This window comes from Periplaneta americana, chromosome 4 (assembly GCF_040183065.1).
Source record: "Periplaneta americana isolate PAMFEO1 chromosome 4, P.americana_PAMFEO1_priV1, whole genome shotgun sequence".
Classification (NCBI taxonomy): Eukaryota; Metazoa; Arthropoda; class Insecta; order Blattodea; family Blattidae; genus Periplaneta; species Periplaneta americana.
Genome location: NC_091120.1, coordinates 132,300,493 through 132,319,021, shown reverse-complemented (window position 1 = coordinate 132,319,021; position 18,529 = coordinate 132,300,493).

Sequence of the window (18,529 nt, the reverse complement as noted above, 5' to 3'; positions counted from 1 at the left end):
CACACGCCAACAAAAATGCACTAAAAGTATTACAACTCTACCATTAATATCGGAGTTCGTGCAAGAAAAAAGAACAAAAGAAGATAACAAAATGTTTAAGCGTGACATAATTTTGCTCTTTTAGTTTTAGTATGCTACAAGACGTATCGGTAAGTTTAAAGTCACTTGTTTTATAATGTCAACACAGCACAGGATTTTCCAGAAAAAAATACCCAAATTTCTATCGTCACATTAACGTTCATAGCAAGAATGTAAGCAATTAATTACACACTTTTTCAGAGATCTGTCTTCGTTATAAAAATTATTGCCTGTCACTCTCATTCTTTTCATTAAACTTCAATATTAAGTGTAGGCTATTATTATTATTATTATTATTATTATTATTATTATTATTATTATTATTATTATTTTAAAGCTATTCAGACGCAAAGTATAATGATAAGTACAAGATTAACAATAATGTATTTTATACAATACTTAACAATACACCTTGCTGCTGTACATATCACTTCATTTTGAGATTAGTAATGGTTTGTAATTCATTCATTCATAGTGTTCTGGTCTTTCACTGCAAACCCACCTTTCTCCAATCTTTCCTATTTTCTATCTTCCTCTTTGTCTCCGCACATGATCCATATATCTTAATGTCGTCTATAATCTGATATCTTCTTCTGTTCCGAACTCTTCTCCCGTTCACCATTCCTTCCAATTCATCCTTCAGTAGGCACTTTCTTCTCAGCCAGTGACCCAACCAATTCCTCTTTCTCCTCCTGATCATTTTCGGCATCATTCTTTCTTCACCCACTCTTTCCAACACGGGTTCATTTTTTATTCTGTCTTTCCACTTCACATGTTCCATTCTTCTCCATACACAGATTTCAAACGCTTCTAGTTGCTTCTCTTAACTTCGTCGAAATGTGTATGTTTCTCGTCCATACATTGCCACACTCCACACAAAGCAGTTCACTAGTCTCTTCCTTAGTTCTTTTTCTAGAGATCCGCAGAAGATGCTCCTTATTCTGTTACAAGCTTCCTTGGCCATTGCTATCCTGCTTTTAACTTCCTCGCAGCAGCTCATATTAATGGTTTGTAAATGGAACTAAATTTTAAATTATATATATATATATATATATCCTAATGCCATCAGTTACCATTTGACAATTTTGGTCTCTCCTGGGAATGAGTTATTTGTAACCCACTCCTGAGGTCGGGGCGCCTAGAAGTGTAGTTACGTTGCCTCGATTATATTATGATAGGATGATTATGAAATGCCAGGAGAGGTCTTAAAGCTAAGCCTAACCTAATTTCTAGGCCATGGACGAACACAGGAACATACCCCTATTTTAAATACAGGGTGTTAAAAAGTATCCAATGTTCTAGGAGGTGATAGCATGCAACAAAATAAGAAAATAACGTGTAATAAACATGGGTTCTACAACACATACTTCCTGACATCTGAACACTTGTTCATAGCGGGTGCTAAGTGTGATGGTCCATTCATGGCAATGCATTTCTCTGCCCTACAATACAGCAGACTACCAGAAAATCATACCATAGTTGACACTCTTGGCATGGAATAATGATACGTCGCAAGGAATACTGAAAACAAAAGTTTGGTTGCGGATATGAGCGGGGTTCAGCAGAGATGGTGTTTTGAATTTTCATAATCAGCATGTGTGGCTGATGAAAATTTCCATGCAGGTGAAGAAACAAGGCATCCGCACCGATTCTTAATCAACATATGGGTAGGCGTACTTGGTGATAGATTAATAGGGTCATACGTGCTACCACAGAGACTTTCAGGACTTTCTTATTAACGTATTGCCTGCCTTGCTGGAGAATGTGTCATGTCAGCAGAGACTAAAGATGTGCTTCATGCACGTTGGTGCACCAGCACATTTCCTCCGCAATGTGCGTGAACACCTGACCCTGACATTTCAGGATCACTTCATTGGTCGAGAATGCCCCACACTTTGACCTGCTCGTTTCCCAAACCTAAATCCCCTAAACTTTTGATTATGGGAACACATGAAGGAACCAGGTCAATTTCAAAGAGTGCGTGATTCCTTTCGCCAAAGGGCAGAAAAATGCATTGCCATGAATGGACATCAAATTGAGCACCTCCTATGAAAAATTGTTCAGATCTCAGAAAGTATGTGTTGTAGGACCCATATTTATTAGATATTATTTTCTTGTTTTGGTGGGTACTAGCATCTCCTAAAATATTGGATACTTTTTAACGCCATGTATAATATACAAGTGTACATATACAGTCTCATAAATAGTATTGTGTTAACATTTTACTCTTTATGGCCGATTAGGCCTAATCTTTATAATATATAGTGTGAAGCAAAACTTAAAGAAGCAGTTTCAAAACTTCAAGTAGCAGAAGATTTTCAATTAAAATTTAAATAATTAAAATTAAAGTAATGTAATTCAAGATAAGAGACTGGCTACAGCAAAATAATGATTTATCAGAGAGTCCAGCATTTGGTCACTAGCAGATCATCAGTATATAGATTATAGTGCACAGCACGCTGAAGAGTTAGTCCATTCAGTTTCTGATTAATACAGTGAAGTATGAGAGAATCTTGACAGCCGAGTTGCGCTCACAGTGATTTTTCATTTATGCTAACGCTATCGATTCTTAGGCTGATTGAAGCTGTCGAATGTCTATGACAAAATTTAATCGTATTATTATTTCATAAACAAGTTTCCATCCACCCCAATTTACTTACAGTCAATTCAGTATTGCATATCAGAAAATGAAGTAGTGAATATTCAGAAAGAAAGGAATCATAAGCGTTTGTAGGTTAACTTTCTGATAGAAGTGTTTGAAGTGAATACTTCAATTTGAAGGAGGTAACTATTAGAAAATTAGAACAGACGAACAATATAACATACAGTAACAATGAAACACCAAAACGTAATAAAAATGTTCAAGTTTTCTCAATAAGACTCAAAACAGATCTTCTTCCTCTTCATTTTTAATTGGTACTACTGGATCACTGTTCTATTACGACTCTTGTAACATGATCTTATTAGGCACATTTTCCTTTAAGAAGTCGAAAACAGTCGTTTAAAGATATTTATACAAAAATACACTGAAATAAAACTTCTTTGTGCGTTAACATTTTGCGCGCAGCTATGAAAATGTTTTAATTCACAAAAGGGACATTAAGGCAGATAAGAACATTTGTTATTTTCAGATTAAACAACAAATGTAACTGGGAATTTCTTAGAACATGTTGCTGCTGGAACATCGCCACCTAAGAATATGGCAACAGGGTTGCCAGATTATTCCTGACCAATGTCGCCAACTATACACCAACAAGGCGTCAGAAAGTAGCCAATTACCTCTGAAGTTAATAGTGAAAGGAGTAATAAACTTAAAAGGAAACGAACAGTGTAATCATGAACATAACCATTTATATATTCATTCATAAATTTGTAATACTTTTATTGTTAATATTATTTGATACAAAGATACGGAATCATTAAATAGCATTACTCACCTATGATGTGTATCTTTGATACTTGCATTTTGATTTTTGTTCAATCTGTATTTTGTTGTTTACAAATATTAATCCTACTAACCTACAGTATATTAACGTATGACATAAAAATATGTTCTTAACAAGCATCATGAACATGCTGTTGTTATAACCAATAGATATTAACATATAGGCCTAAGCTAAAAACAGTTATTAAAAAAATATTAACATATAGGCCTAAGCTAAAAACAGTTATTAAAAAAAAGTTATTTAATGTGTACGTGTCCTACTTAGGATTATGAAGTGGCATTATTTCAAGCACAATGTTTTGTGAGTAATCCGACAATATAAGTTAATAATAACTATTCAAAATTCCACTTTTTCCAATACAGTAATCAGACTAAGACGTTTTTTTTTTTTCAAAATATTTAAGATTTTCTATATTGCCACTTGATGTAAGGACTGTTATTTAACATATTGTATTATTATTTTTTTAAGTGAAAACAAGTCTATGTTATGACCAATAAGATTTTAACATATGAAATCAGTGTTAAATAGAGTAATTTGACAAAGTTATCAGATCTATATCATTACATATTTATAGCAGACTATGTAGTGACATTATTATTTCATACTACCCATATCATTTTTGTGTATTACAAGTGAATAATAAATCGCAATAAATTTGGGAGGGAGCGAACATCATTGTAAATCACAGATCATACACGTTGTAGATCCCTGTTTCACAACCTGGGGAAGTTTTCTACGCAACCTGCCATCTATTGAACATTAACGAGACTACAATAACTGACCAATATTTACGTTCTGAAGAATATTACGTATGCTGTGGTCCACAGTCTTGTAAATAAAATATGATTTAATTAAATTATTTTTATAATTTTAACATTAAAGCCGCCAGAAAAGTAGCCAGGTCAAGTGGAAATTATTTATTTATTTATTTATTTATTTATTTGTTTGTTTGTTTGTTTGTTTGTTTGTTTGTTTGTTTGTTTGTTTGTTTGTTTGTTTGTTTGTTTGTTTGTTTATTTATTTATTTATTTATTTATTTATCTATTTATTTATTTATTTATTTATTTATTTATTTATTTATTAAGTAACTATCTAGCGAGTACAAATTAAATTTATAAAACAAAAATATTCCTAACATTTTCGTCGTCACAAGGACATAAAAAGCGCCAGAATGGCGACAAGTAGCCACATCTAGCAACTCTGTATGGCAATGCAGATATCTATAATATTCAACATTTCCAGTTTGTACAGTTACAACTTGCAGATTGAAGTTTTTCTATATACAATCTTTGTCTAACAAGAGAAGGAGAAAAGTTTCATTTGAAACACTAAGGTCATGCAGTTATTTACTGCAAAGCCATTGGAAATGATACGTATGAGTAATATATAATATTTATGTATAATTTCGTCTCTATGTACTTTACAATCCTACAGAGTGTCCCGTTTCATTAAAATTTAATTTAAGTTTTCGATTTGTTACATAGCCTAATTTTTTTGGGGCTTTTCTCTTGCAATAATGCCGTGCAATGCTCTACAATAGCCTATCTGATAAATTATTTGATATGTCAAAATATTTACGGAAAACATTGTTTACAGTTTTAGTAGAACATATATGGTCTTTGGTATTAAAATATACAACAGTTTGCCTGATGACATCAAATATACAAAAAATTCTCTGAAATTTAAGAATTATATAAAAACGAAATTAATAAAATTGTGTCCCTACAGTCTTGAGGATGCACGCATGGGCCGTTGAAATGAATAATGTTTTATATATATATATATATATATATATATATATATATATATATTTGACTTATTTTACATTAAATTGTAATTGTATATATTTGACCATGTCTATGCATACATTATGCCATCGACAATAAAGTTCTATCTATCTATCTATCTATCTATACAAATTATTGTCGACCGATTGTACTTGAATAGATGATACGCAGGAGACACGAAAGTACATAGACTCACGTTCCGCTCCAGTCCACAACCTTGGGCATATAGGTATAGTCACTGCTTACTTAAACTGTATTAAATGTGACCAAACAGTGGGTTTTATTTATAAGCACACAGTACAGAAGATGCATGAGCCAACGGCACAGTTCTTAATAATGAGTGGGATTCGGCGATCCGAAGCTATGCTAGATCCATTTGTGTTGTTTACCTGGATGTGTCTTTGCAGAGAATTTCCGAAACTGTGAAACATATGTGGGTTAATAATCGATCAAATCATGTAGAATTTTCGATCTTACCTATCACCAGTCGCACTAAATCTAGACCAGTCCTCATGTGAGCGTCGTTAAATAACGGAATTAAAAAACAAGGTAATTTACAATATACGACAGTGTTGTTTGTATAGTTCTATTTTCAAAATAAAACTGTCATTTATCTTATGAAAATATATAAATTTAATTTATTTTCATATGAGAGAACTATTGCACATGGACTTGGAATATATTGAAGTCACAAAATAAAATATACACTTCTGAATACATTAAACAACACAAAATAAATAAAAATATGTCCAATTTCTACGCAAAAGTCTTGTTTGTACACTTTGAATATTTACACTTTTGAGAAACAATTAATATCTTGTATCATTTCAACTTTATTACTGCTTGGAATCTCCTTCTCATTCATTTTACGAAGTTTTTGCACTGTTCTGGTTTGATTTTAGCCCACTTTTCTCTCACTACACGTTTTAAATCCTCTAGGGTTGTACACTTCTGCTTTCTCACACTCCTTTTCAAAATTTCCAACAAATGTTCGATGGGGTTTATGTCTGGTGATTGAGGAGGTATTCGCAGTTGTTGGAATATGTTCCATATGAGTCAGTCCTTATTGATTTGAGCAGTATGTTTACTGGCATTGTCTTGTTGGAACATATACACGAGTGGCGTCCCCATTTTTCGTGCACTCTGCCTAACATTTGACCTTAAAATGTTGTTATACATATATTTATCCATAATCCCACCTTTGAACTCAATATTCCCCACACCATTTGCAGACTTACAGTCCCACAATAGTATGCATTCACCCCCGTGTTTCATTGTAGGCAATGTGTTGTTTAACGTCGTTATCTGTGTTGGGCTTTCTCCATACCTTAAGAATGCCATCGGAACCATAAAGATTTATCTCCGCCTCGTCTGACCAAATCACCCTGTTCCAAAATTCCTCATCCTTACCAACATGTTCTTAATCGAAGTCTAATCTTCGAGCTCGATTTGTCTCACTAATGTACGGCCTCTTTCGTGTCTTCTGCCATGGCAATCATTTTTCCACAACACACGCCGGATAGTTTGATTATTGATCTTCGTGTTTGAAAACTCTTCAATCATGACTCGAATTTGTGGAACGCTTTTTCTTGTATTTTTGACAACTTGATTAATCTCGTCACGTGCATTTAGAAATTTTTGCTTGGTTTTATTTGCCAAATTATTAAAAAATTCCATGATTTCGAAATTTTTCTACAATGTGTTGTACTGTGGAATGTGTTTTATGCACCACTTTACCTCTTTTCCTATACAAATGCCCTTCAGAGCCATGTGAACAATAACTTTCTTACGACGCTCCATTGTGCACAGTTCTGAATGACAGACTAAAAGCAAGTGACCTCACTGAGAGACAACCCTGTACACACTGCTTGCTTTTTTACTATGCATCTAAACGTAACTACCCTCTGTCCGTGAGTAAGTGTACAAACAACAGTGTTACATGAATTTCACAGAATATGTAGTTTCAAATTTTTATGTAAGTAACAGGTGTATGTAAATGAATTTTATTCATGTGACTGTGTTCGTGTTTAACTCATGAAACATATTGAACTTAGTTTTATTGATATATTTTGAATTTTAAGATCATTTCAAAGGTTAGTTTAATAATATATGAGGTGTACAAACAACACTGATATACAGCGTATATTATTACCCAAAACACAAGCCAGTTATGGGCAAACAAAGAAGGAAATTATTCTGAAATTCTGATACTGACATATAACCGAAAACAAGGACTAGCAACGCAACATTTTAGAATGTTTATTTTGTATTTAGTACTTAAGTATTTAACCTGGTTGAGATAGAGGTTTTCTCATCTTTTCTACCACAGGATTAGAACTACAACATTATGGATACAATTAAAATTATAGCCTAATCACAATTAATATTAAATTTTCAATTACAATTACAATAGAAATCAAAATACTAAAAGATTACCTGATTAATAAAGACTAGACAATTTGTTATAGAAGTTATATATATATATATATATATATATATATATATATATATTGCTGAGATAGAAATTAAACTTAGAAAAATTATATACTGATGAAATTACCGGAAACTGAAATATTTTATTCTATAATACGAGAACAATTTACAAGAAGGTATTTCCGAACATTTCTCAATTACTGACCAAGTGCCTAGTAAGTTTGCGTGTGAATTCAATTTTATTTCAACAGTCCCTGATGCTGGCAGGTAGCGAATTCCAGAGCCTTGGCAGGGCGATTGTGAAAGATGATATGAGGAGGTGCGATGGGATGGTATTGTTAATATTGTTTCATGGTGATAATGTGTTGAGATTATGATGGGAGGAGAGGTAAGTGAAGCGACACGACAGGTACGAAGCAAGAGAAGGGTTCAAGATTTCGAAGAGAAGGAGAAGTAAATGTAAATTTCTTCTTTTAGCTAGTTTAAGCCAACCTATTGCTTCCAGGGATGGGGTAATATGATCATATTTTCGAACATTGCTTACAAAACATACACACAAATTATAAGCATGTATAAGTTCCGTTTTGTTGTCGCTGGAAAAGTTTAGTTAATAAAATGTCAGCATAGTCAAAATAGGGCAATACAAACGTCAACACAAGGGACTTTTTGAAACAAAAGCGAAGATGAACATTTGTCCTTTTTAGCATTTGAATAATAGAGTATACTTTTCTGCAGGTTTCATGATTTGCATGTCCCAGTTGAGGTTATTATCCACGTGAATGCCAAACCTTTTTACGAAAGAACTGAAGGGAAAGTTAGCAGGAGATAAAATATTATTTCTAAGAGCATATACACATTACAAATTGTTAGATAAGAAATATTAATAAATATATGAGAAATTAATTAAACTTCCAAAATACATGATTTGGTCAGAAACTACAGAATCAACAGAAAAAAAAAAACTACAAAGTCCCATCTTCCCCAAAAACTCATCTTCTATCACAATGTGGTCATCCTCTTAAGTTTGGCATACTCGATAAAGGCGAGGCTAATTATCGGCGGAACATCATCTTTATAAGAACTTTGCAGTTGAGACGAACGTTATGTGGGATGTAAACTCAGCTTGTACCAAATTTAATTAAATGTAGTACTTAAATATCAAGAAGCATACAATACAACTCTATCTAGTTTATCGAAAGAGGCAAAATTTCGAGGGACAGAAGACAATACATTATTTGGAACCGCTCCTATGCTTGTAATTGTAATGTGGGAGAAATGCCACACCAAGTATAACCGAAAATAATCTTTGGCGAATTCATAGAGAATGTTGGTAAATATCTGGATTATTAAAGTCTGCAGGTTGGCTCATTATCTTACCATTCTGTACATAGTTTTGTTGTCCCAAACCGTGACGACGTAGTCTACGCCATCCTGCATAGGTCTCGCGTTACGTAATGCGTGCTGGTTCGGGTCTTCATGAGGAAATATTTTTCTCATGATATTTCAGCTAGTGTATGGGATCGTGATACACAAGGCGAGCTACGATAGGTAGCGAAATCGGTTACGAAACTAAGCTATAACGGCGGGGCGATCATCATGCTAACCCCACGACACCTCCATTCTGGTTGGATGACTGTCCATATCTGTTTCAGCATGTGGACGTGAGGCCAGAAGCCGGCTGGTTATTCTGGGCTCTTAAAGGACTGTAACGTCACGGATGGTATTCTTACATAAGTGTTCTGCCCAAGGACAGATCTTACACTTCAAATTCACCATTCTCCAATATTTCCTACATTCTACCTTCTTCTTAGTCGCCGCATATGCATCATATATCTTAATGTCGTCCATAATCTGGTATCTTTTTCTGTCCGAACTTTTCTCCCGTTCACCATTCCTTCCAGTGCATCCTTCAGTACGCAGTTTCAGCTCAGTCAGAGACCAAAACGATTACTTTTCTCTTTCTGATCAATTTCAGCATCATTCTTTCTTCACCCACTCTTTCCAACACAGCTTCATTTTTTATTCTGTCTGCCCATTTCACACGTTCCCTTCTTCTCCATATCCACATTTCAAATGCTTCTAGTCGCTTGTCTTCACTTCGTCTTAATGTTCATGTTTCTGCCCCATACAATGCTACACTCCACACAAATCACTTCACTAGTCTCTTCCTTAGTTCTTTTTCCAGAGGTCCGCAGAAGATGCTCCTTTTTCTATTAAAATCTTCCTTTGCCATTGCTAACCTCCTTTTGACTTCCTGGCAGCAGCTCATGTTACTGCTTATAGTACACCCCAAGTATATGAACCTGTTCACTTGTCCTACTGCCTCAATTTGTATTCGCAAGTTTACCTTCTTTATTTCTCTTCCGACAACCATGGTCTTCGTCTTGTTTGCATTTATCTTCATACCATACTGCTCACTGCAGTCATTTAGCTCCGGTAGCATATCCCTTAGTATCGTTTCCTCTTCTTCTAGATGTTGAACAGGGTAGATGATAAAGGGCATCCTTGTCGTACTCCTCTCCCTATTTCATTTCCTTCAGACGTTTCTTCTCCTATCCTGACTTTGACTCGTTGTTTCATATAAAGTTTACTGAACAGCATCCTGTCTTTCCAATCCACACATATTTTCTTCAGGATGTCCATCAATTTGTTGCAATCCACTCTGTTAAACGCGTTTTCTAGGTCCACAAATACTGTGTGCACTTCTTTATTCTTCATTATTATTATTATTATTATTATTATTATTATTATTATTATTATTATTATTATTATTTGTAGTTTAGTCAACTGTCCAAAGACAGGTCTGAACCTCAAAAGTGACACAATATGGGATCACTCATGAGGCAACTAAGCCAGGAGATAATGAGGTAGTATGTCCAGTTTCTTTCCCCTCAAATACATACACCGGTGACTAGTAACATATTACACTAATCAGACTTCAGATGTATAAGTTACAAACAATTAAGGACCTAACATTCTAAATGTGCTAAGTGCCAATTTTTCAAATTTCATTTTATTCAATCTAAGGGATGAACATCCATATGAGGGTCGACCTGGTTGGCGAGTTGGTATGGCGCTGGCCTTCTATGCCCAAGGTTGCGGGTTCGATCCCGGGCCAGGTCGATGGCATTTAAGTGTGCTTAAATGCGACAGGCTCATGTCAGTAGATTTACTGGCATGTAAAAGAACTCCTGCGGGACAAAATTCCGGCACATCCGGCGACGCTGATATAACCTCTGCAGTTGCGAGCGTCGTTAAATAAAACATATATATATATTTTTTTTTCCATATGAGGATATCATACTAAATTGTCTTTGTCGTAGCCCAACTGTAGGTGACTCTATCATGCGCCAAAAGACGGTGTTGTAGGTATCGCAACATGCATTTGGCAGTATGTTTTTCATCAATAGCTCAGAAAGTTGTTTTTGGCACTTAAAACATTTAGGCCCGGTTTTTTCAACCTTTGTTAAATTATAACAGTGTGTTATTCCATTTTAACTGTAAACTTAACAGTTCAAGTATTTCTTCAACTACTGTTAGTACTAACAGGCTGTTAAAACCCATATTAATTTAACTGCCCAATTTCATGCAGTTATATCATTTAACTCCTCTCTGTTAGCACAGAAGTATTCAATATGGCTGATGCGTTAGATGCTGAACTTTTATATCTTGACTATTTAGAAAATATATCCATGAACACATAAACAGAGCGGATGTTTTCAGAAAAACAGAAAATCATACAAAGGTATAGGCTACTTTCTGCCAAGCCTCACTTTTCGCTTTCAACTTAGATCCGTTTGTTTATTTATTCTCATTAATTGGTTTATACGGCGAAATTGTTTTCAGTAGAGGGCTTCTCTCGATCGAAGAGAAATTAGTCCCACAATTTATTTTTATTCCAGTGTTTTCCATTTCACAACAGCAATACCAATACGCCTCTCCACGCTACTGTGATACAGAGACGGAAAGAAGCAGAAATCAAACCTGAGAGAATAGAAAGACTTCTATCCTCTCTGAATCAAACAACGGACACAAGCGAGAATTGCAATTGTCAGAGTTCAGAAAACAGAATTGAGTCCACCCTTGGTTATATGTAATAATTAAACTCTAGAATTTCTAGTCCTAACGGAGAGTTAACAAACAGATTGTTAAAATGTGAAATATAAAGTTGAAGAAACGCAATATTTTTAACAGCAATTTATACTTTTAACTTACAGTTAATTAACGCTATGTTAGGTGTATTTTAACAAAGGTTGAAGAAACAGGGCCCTAGAATGTTAGGTCTTCAATGTTTAACATATATCATCAAGTGAGATGTAATGCCTGATAATCTCGTACATATCAGCCATAACCTCAGCTAGAAGTAGGATATTATTATTATTATTATTATTATTATTATTATTATTATTATTATTATTATTATTATTACATAGCTATGTTCGTTTCGATAGACTAAGGATAGTAGAAAATTCGACTTATCCTGTGCAAGAACGCGTTTTTCCTAACATTCATATCCCAGATAAAAGTATAAAATAAGACTGCAGAGAAAAGTTTGAACAAACTTTCCGGGAGCTTCTACACCAAGATGAGCTACTATTCATACGTACGTTTACAACTTTAGAACTAGAAGTCAATATTAGTTCAAAAGAAGAAATAATCTCAACGTTTGCTTTACGGAAGAAAAGCTGGATGAACTGGCGGACACGTTATGTTCTTGGGATATTATATCTCAGGAAGTGGATGTTAAAACAGCGCCTTATACGACGAAAAACAATTATTAAAATTCAAACTGTACAAAATAATAATTGTGTATGCCTTGTAAATCCTCCACCCTCTAATCGTAGTACGGTACTGTCAATGATTTTGATAAGAAATATATAATGGCTAGCTAGATACTCAGGTTGCATTGTTTTCTTACTAAGTGTAGATTTGTAGATTATGATTTATGATACGCCTGTGATATGTTAATTTACAGAATACTAGATATTAATTCACAGAAATTTTTCACGATATTAACGAAATTGCGTATCACGATAAAAATATGTATAAGGAAAGACTCATCCTCTGCGGTGACTGCGTTGTGTAGATATGAACCTTCAACCTCTCACGCTGACGGTCCGGGTTTACGTCCCGCTGAAGTCTGGAATTTGTAATTCAATAATCCATGAATAAACCTAAACTCTTAATTGTCTCTCTGTATAATAATTGAAGCAGCGATTTAAGACAGATTAATTGATTTTCTTCTATTTCACAAAAAAAAAAAAAAATCCTGCAAAAATAATTTTGCCCAACTAAATTCACAAAAATGACTAGGCCTAATGTACGTTAAGACATCAATCAGGCTAGAGCACTAATACTTCAATCGAGTCACTGCAGACTACCGCTTAACTCCCCACTGAAACTTCCCCGGCTGAGACGGCATTTTGAGTAGACAAGAAGGTAAGCATTGTCCAGTGACGGATTGTACAGGGACATAATTTTATTTTTACTTCAGTTTTTATTGTACCTGAGTTTTTGAATGTACTTCACTCCCACCCCTTCTACTAATGAAGTTCAACCGTCCTGCACACAGATCCAAGGCCGCATATACAGTCATAGTAGCCTTACGGTCATAGTAAACAGTACGTTCCAAAAATATGTTCGCGTTTTCCAGTGATGAAAGAGCTTTCAATATTGAATCATTTTCGCACAGGTACTGTCGTCCATTTACCTACGTCGTATCCCGGTTTCCCCCACGTGCTTTTATTCGCCAGCTAGTGGCTGGGCTGTCGTCTTAGCTCTTTTGCAAGAACATTAATTTTTGTTAAGAATTGGACGTCTACGTAATATTATACAACTGTTTAAAACAACTTAAATAAAAGGGCTTGGTTAAGTAGTTAACTGTCACGTGATTTCCTCCCTTTCTACGACCCTACGACATAACCATTTGGACGGACAGTAGATAGTATGTCTGAGTAATTTTATCTTTTCGGATCGGGCAGAAGTGAAGATCGAATTTACAGTACGTAAGGTATTCTTTTATAGAGTAGGTACAGAATTATTTCAACATGAGTTACTAGTTACGAAGGACAAAACTGGTAATGGTCTATAGTGCGATAATATCCACATTACAACTGAAGCCTGTATCGAAATGAACGGCCATCATTTTCAAAAATGTGTTTAAATATCCATGTTATGATTATTTTTCAATTTAACTTCATTCCCTATAAGTTATTGTACGCTAATGTGCTGTAGACAGTATAATATACACTGCATAATGAATACGTCCACATGGACAGCTCAGTTCGTGAGTAAAAACACTCATTGTAATACTATACTGTATTTTGATTAAACAAAAACCTAATGAAAATGATCAAACTCAAAAGCGCGATATTTCCTAGTTTACGTAAATGGATGAACTACTTTTCTTCCCTCCTATACCTAGTAAAGTGATTTGTTTGTATATTACGCCAGTAGGCTATCATCGAACTCCAGTCGTGGAAGGGGGTAGACAACGGCGTTGATCCAAAGGTATAGCCAGGTTAATATTTAAAATATTGGTAAAATTAAAATGATGTCCCTGTATAAGGCAGGCATCATAGCTTTTACGAAATTTCGACTCTAGCTCGTCGCTTAAAATCCACTATTGATGCACAGTGCCTTACTGTGCGTTTGCTTCTAAGGCAGTGTAAGCGAAAAGAACATGAGTGTGGGTTTCTTTGCTCCCTTTCATTTCTCTTTATGACCACAACTGGTCTAAACTCATGCCTAGAAATAGCGTTACGGAATGGGAGCTGATTTGAGTCCTCAATGGGAAGGAATTTGGACACCAACCGCTGTAGCTCCATTCCACTATCATTCCACAGCATTCCTCGGCCAGCACGTGGTGACACGAGGAGGCTGGTGTAGGAACGAACGGGTTGCCTGTTACGAAATGTAGATATAGGACGAACCTGAGCGCAGTCAACTTGTATGGAACGGGAACGGGCTTAGCTTGGTAGTTATTAACACAAAATGATTACAAGGTCTCAGTGCTGGGTCTTTGTGATCTCATAATAGAATTGAGAGTACGAAGAGATTTATACGTAAATACTAAAATTCCCTCTCTTTCTTGAATGTTGAATTTACCTCCGAAAGCTACTGTGAATATTTTCCGAATACTTTTGTGCAAGCGAAAACGAAAAAGGGGAACATGCCTATTTTCCGAACAAGATCCAGCAACTCCACACAGCAAAAGAAAGTATTCAGATGTGAAGTGTTTGATTGTAGATTAATCAGAAAAAGAGTTTGTCCACAAATATTTCAAGATTTAATACCGTGTAATTTTTACCATTGGGTTGAACTAGAACATAAGGTCTATAGCTGAAACTCCTGCACTACAGAAGACCTTCAAGAACAGGAACGCAGTTGCAAACAGAAATCATTCTCTCAGGTGCGGAGCATGGATCGAGACAGAAGATACTTTTCACAGTCATTAATGAAAGAAGGTAAAAATCACAAGGTAAAGGATACATTATTGTAAAAATATACTCTTGAAATGCAAGCGTCTCTTATGTCTCGATTCTCGGCCAGACCACGTAATAGATTCTCTGTAGAAGAAAGCTATGTTCTACTACTTGCTCAAAGACTCTAGAGCAGCGGTCGGTCGTCAACTAGTGCACTCTCGGGCTAGCGTCTCTTACCCTACAGCACCAGCGTGCATTCGTGGCTGCTGTCGAGTATGCTCTCTATCTCTTCCTGGTGCACGACGGGACAAATCATGTAGCACCGCTTACCCTTTACCCTTTTCAGCGAGTGCTAACGGCCACTGCTATAGAGCAATGGTTGTCAGAACTCGCTGAAATTGGTAACGAGGAAAAAGTGTATCGCAATTTGCACCGTCGTGCAGAAGAGAGAGGGAGGAAGCATAACCGCCAGCAGCCACAGTTGCACGCCAGTGCAATGTCTTATCCGCGGGTAAGGGACGCTAGCCCGGAGGTGCACTGTACTGATGACCGCTGCACTAGAGTATGTGGAAGGAGGAAGTAACTTGGAGTGATCTCCAATAAACAGGAAAACTACACATGTCGAAATTATATTAATAATAATAATAATAATAATAATAATAATAATAATAATAACAATAATAATAATAAATTGTGTGCGCAATATATCCTTCTGTTCACACCTGTGGAGTAACGGTTAGCGCGTCTGGCCGCGAAACCAGGTGACCCTGGTTCGATTCCCGGTGGGGTTAAGTTACCTGGTTGAGGTTTTTTCCGGGGTTTTCCCTCAACCCAGTATGGAGAAAATGCTGGATAATTTTCGGTACTGGACCCCGAACTCATTTCACCGGCAATATCACCTTCATTTCATTCAGACGCTAAATAACCTAAGATGTTGATAAAGCGAATGAAAATCACTGTATCTCTGATTGTACATTCATTTATTCATATTTTCTTTCACTGAACACTCAGCATTCTCCAATAGACAGTAATATTGCTAGCAAATTTGCAGGACTCTGGTCACTTCTTTTAATTAGAACTTGCCATTTCCTACATCTGCGCAAAATATATGCTATCTGATTGATCAAAAGAAAGCTACTCAACACAAAGCATATTGAAAAAATGTTATTGCTGCTCAAGGACAGGCTTAAGTAAGCTACAAAAAAATTTTCAGATGTCAAATTGCAAAATAAATATTTTCTTTCTGCTGGAGTCTAATAGGAGAATAACTGGTCTTATTATTACTTTTCATAATGCCACGAATATTGATCTTCAGTTATGAAATTCATAAGTGATTTAATATCCTATGTCAATGTATTGTTCTAGGTATCTCTACTAAATATAAAGTAGGAAAATAGAAAAAATGAATTCACAACATAGCAACAAGTTAATAGAAATATCATTTGCAACTTCATACAAAACGAAAAGTCTCTTTCATTATAGGACAAAATGAATGCTCTTTGAGATCTATGTACGATGGAATTACTTGTGGAATTATAATCAAATTTGCTATCGAATGTTTCGTTTCTCATCTTGAACACTTCAAGTTTCACGAAATTTTCTAACCAAACTATGAACCGTAGTAAAATCTGAAACTCGAATACCCATGAATTCGTTTTGAAATAATCTTCTGACAGCACAAGCGGACTGAGTACGAACATATGAATCATAAATGAACGTACGGACAAACGCAGTTAGGGTAATGGACATAGGATAAATGAATACAGCTTGCTGCAAGATTTAACATCACTTTAACTCCACTCAACACATTATTTTTAACTATTGATTGATCTGACACAAATGAATTACATTTTTTTTATACTGAAAACCTTCCATGGGTTTTAATAAACTCTTCCAAGTAGGTTATGCACAGTTCATACGCGGACACCCCTGGTGGATAGGAATGGTCTCGTACACACCGTTGAGTTCATTGCATATGTCGTAAGCGTTTTCAAGGTGACCAAAATCGAAAGATGTTAGCGTAAAAAAGCCACGCAACAAATCCCTTAATTTTTCTACTACTGTATGTTATAAGTCGAATTTAGAGATTACATCTCAGAAAAGGAATAGGCCTACATGTGTTGAGTGGGATATCAAAGTACACAAAGATATGGGAAGAAGAAACGTAATAGCGAATCAGATAATATCTTTGATGATAGAGACAACAAAAGGAATTGTAATGAACTCGTCGAATAGACAGAAATTTTGTAGACAGTTTTATCACAAACAAAAAAATTAAAAACTGATTCGCTCTGTCTGGATATGTACAATTTGCCGGTATTTAGAAACAGCGGTTTAGGCCAAAGCTGTAATGCAACATGGGTTCAATTTGCTTTTGGACATGAATGTTTAGTACCATTGAGATTTATTGTGTATTACTCAAACAAGGCGAGTGGAGCCGCGTGCGTAATGTGAACTATCGCGATGCGGTATTACGAACGCAGGAGCAGTAGCGCCACGGCTCCGGGCTGCAGGGCTCCACTGGCCTTGATCGAGTAATAATTAACTTCATAGTTTCTCGTACGGAAATGTAGGAAATTCACATTTGCTGAGAAAGACGCCGAAGTAGTATACTGCGGTACTAGGTTGGTAAGTGCTCTATAACAAAGAGTCCATGCCTGTGGAGCAACGGTCAGCGCGTCTGGCCGCGAAACCAGGTGGCCCGAGTTCGAATCCCGGTCGGGGCAAGTTACCTGGTTAAGGTTTTCCCGGGGTTATCCCTCAACCCAATACGATCAAATGCTGGGTAACTTTCGGTGCTGGACCCCGGACTCATTTCACCGGCATTATCACCTTCATTTCATTCAGACGCTAAATAACCTAGATGTTGATACAGCATCGTAAAATAACCCACTGAAATAAAATAAATATAACAGAGGCGAGGGAAAGTTTGAAAAAACGAGGCTGTTGTGACTAGTTTTTTTTAATTCCCGAGACTCTGTTATGTACTTAACGCGCGTGTATTGCATACTATTTTATGTACAATCATAATTTATATCTTTATTTTATTTATTATGTATTAATTTTGAATTGAACGATTGTTTCTCATTTTGTTAATGACAATATGTAATGTTCTAAGTCAGTGCATTGCGCACTGCACTATGTGCATTAACAAGACAATACTGAGGGAGTGTCAGTGCAAACTGTATCCGTGACGGCGAAATAAATAAATGTGTTACATATTTATTTTCAATTTTTGTTTTTTATTAAGTAATATAGAAAGTGTGTTGTGGTAACTTGAATCTTTTTTTGTTTACTGACAGAAACGTAACACTTAATATAAAACGTAACCTATTGATGTTTCTTTCGTTGTTGTTTTTTT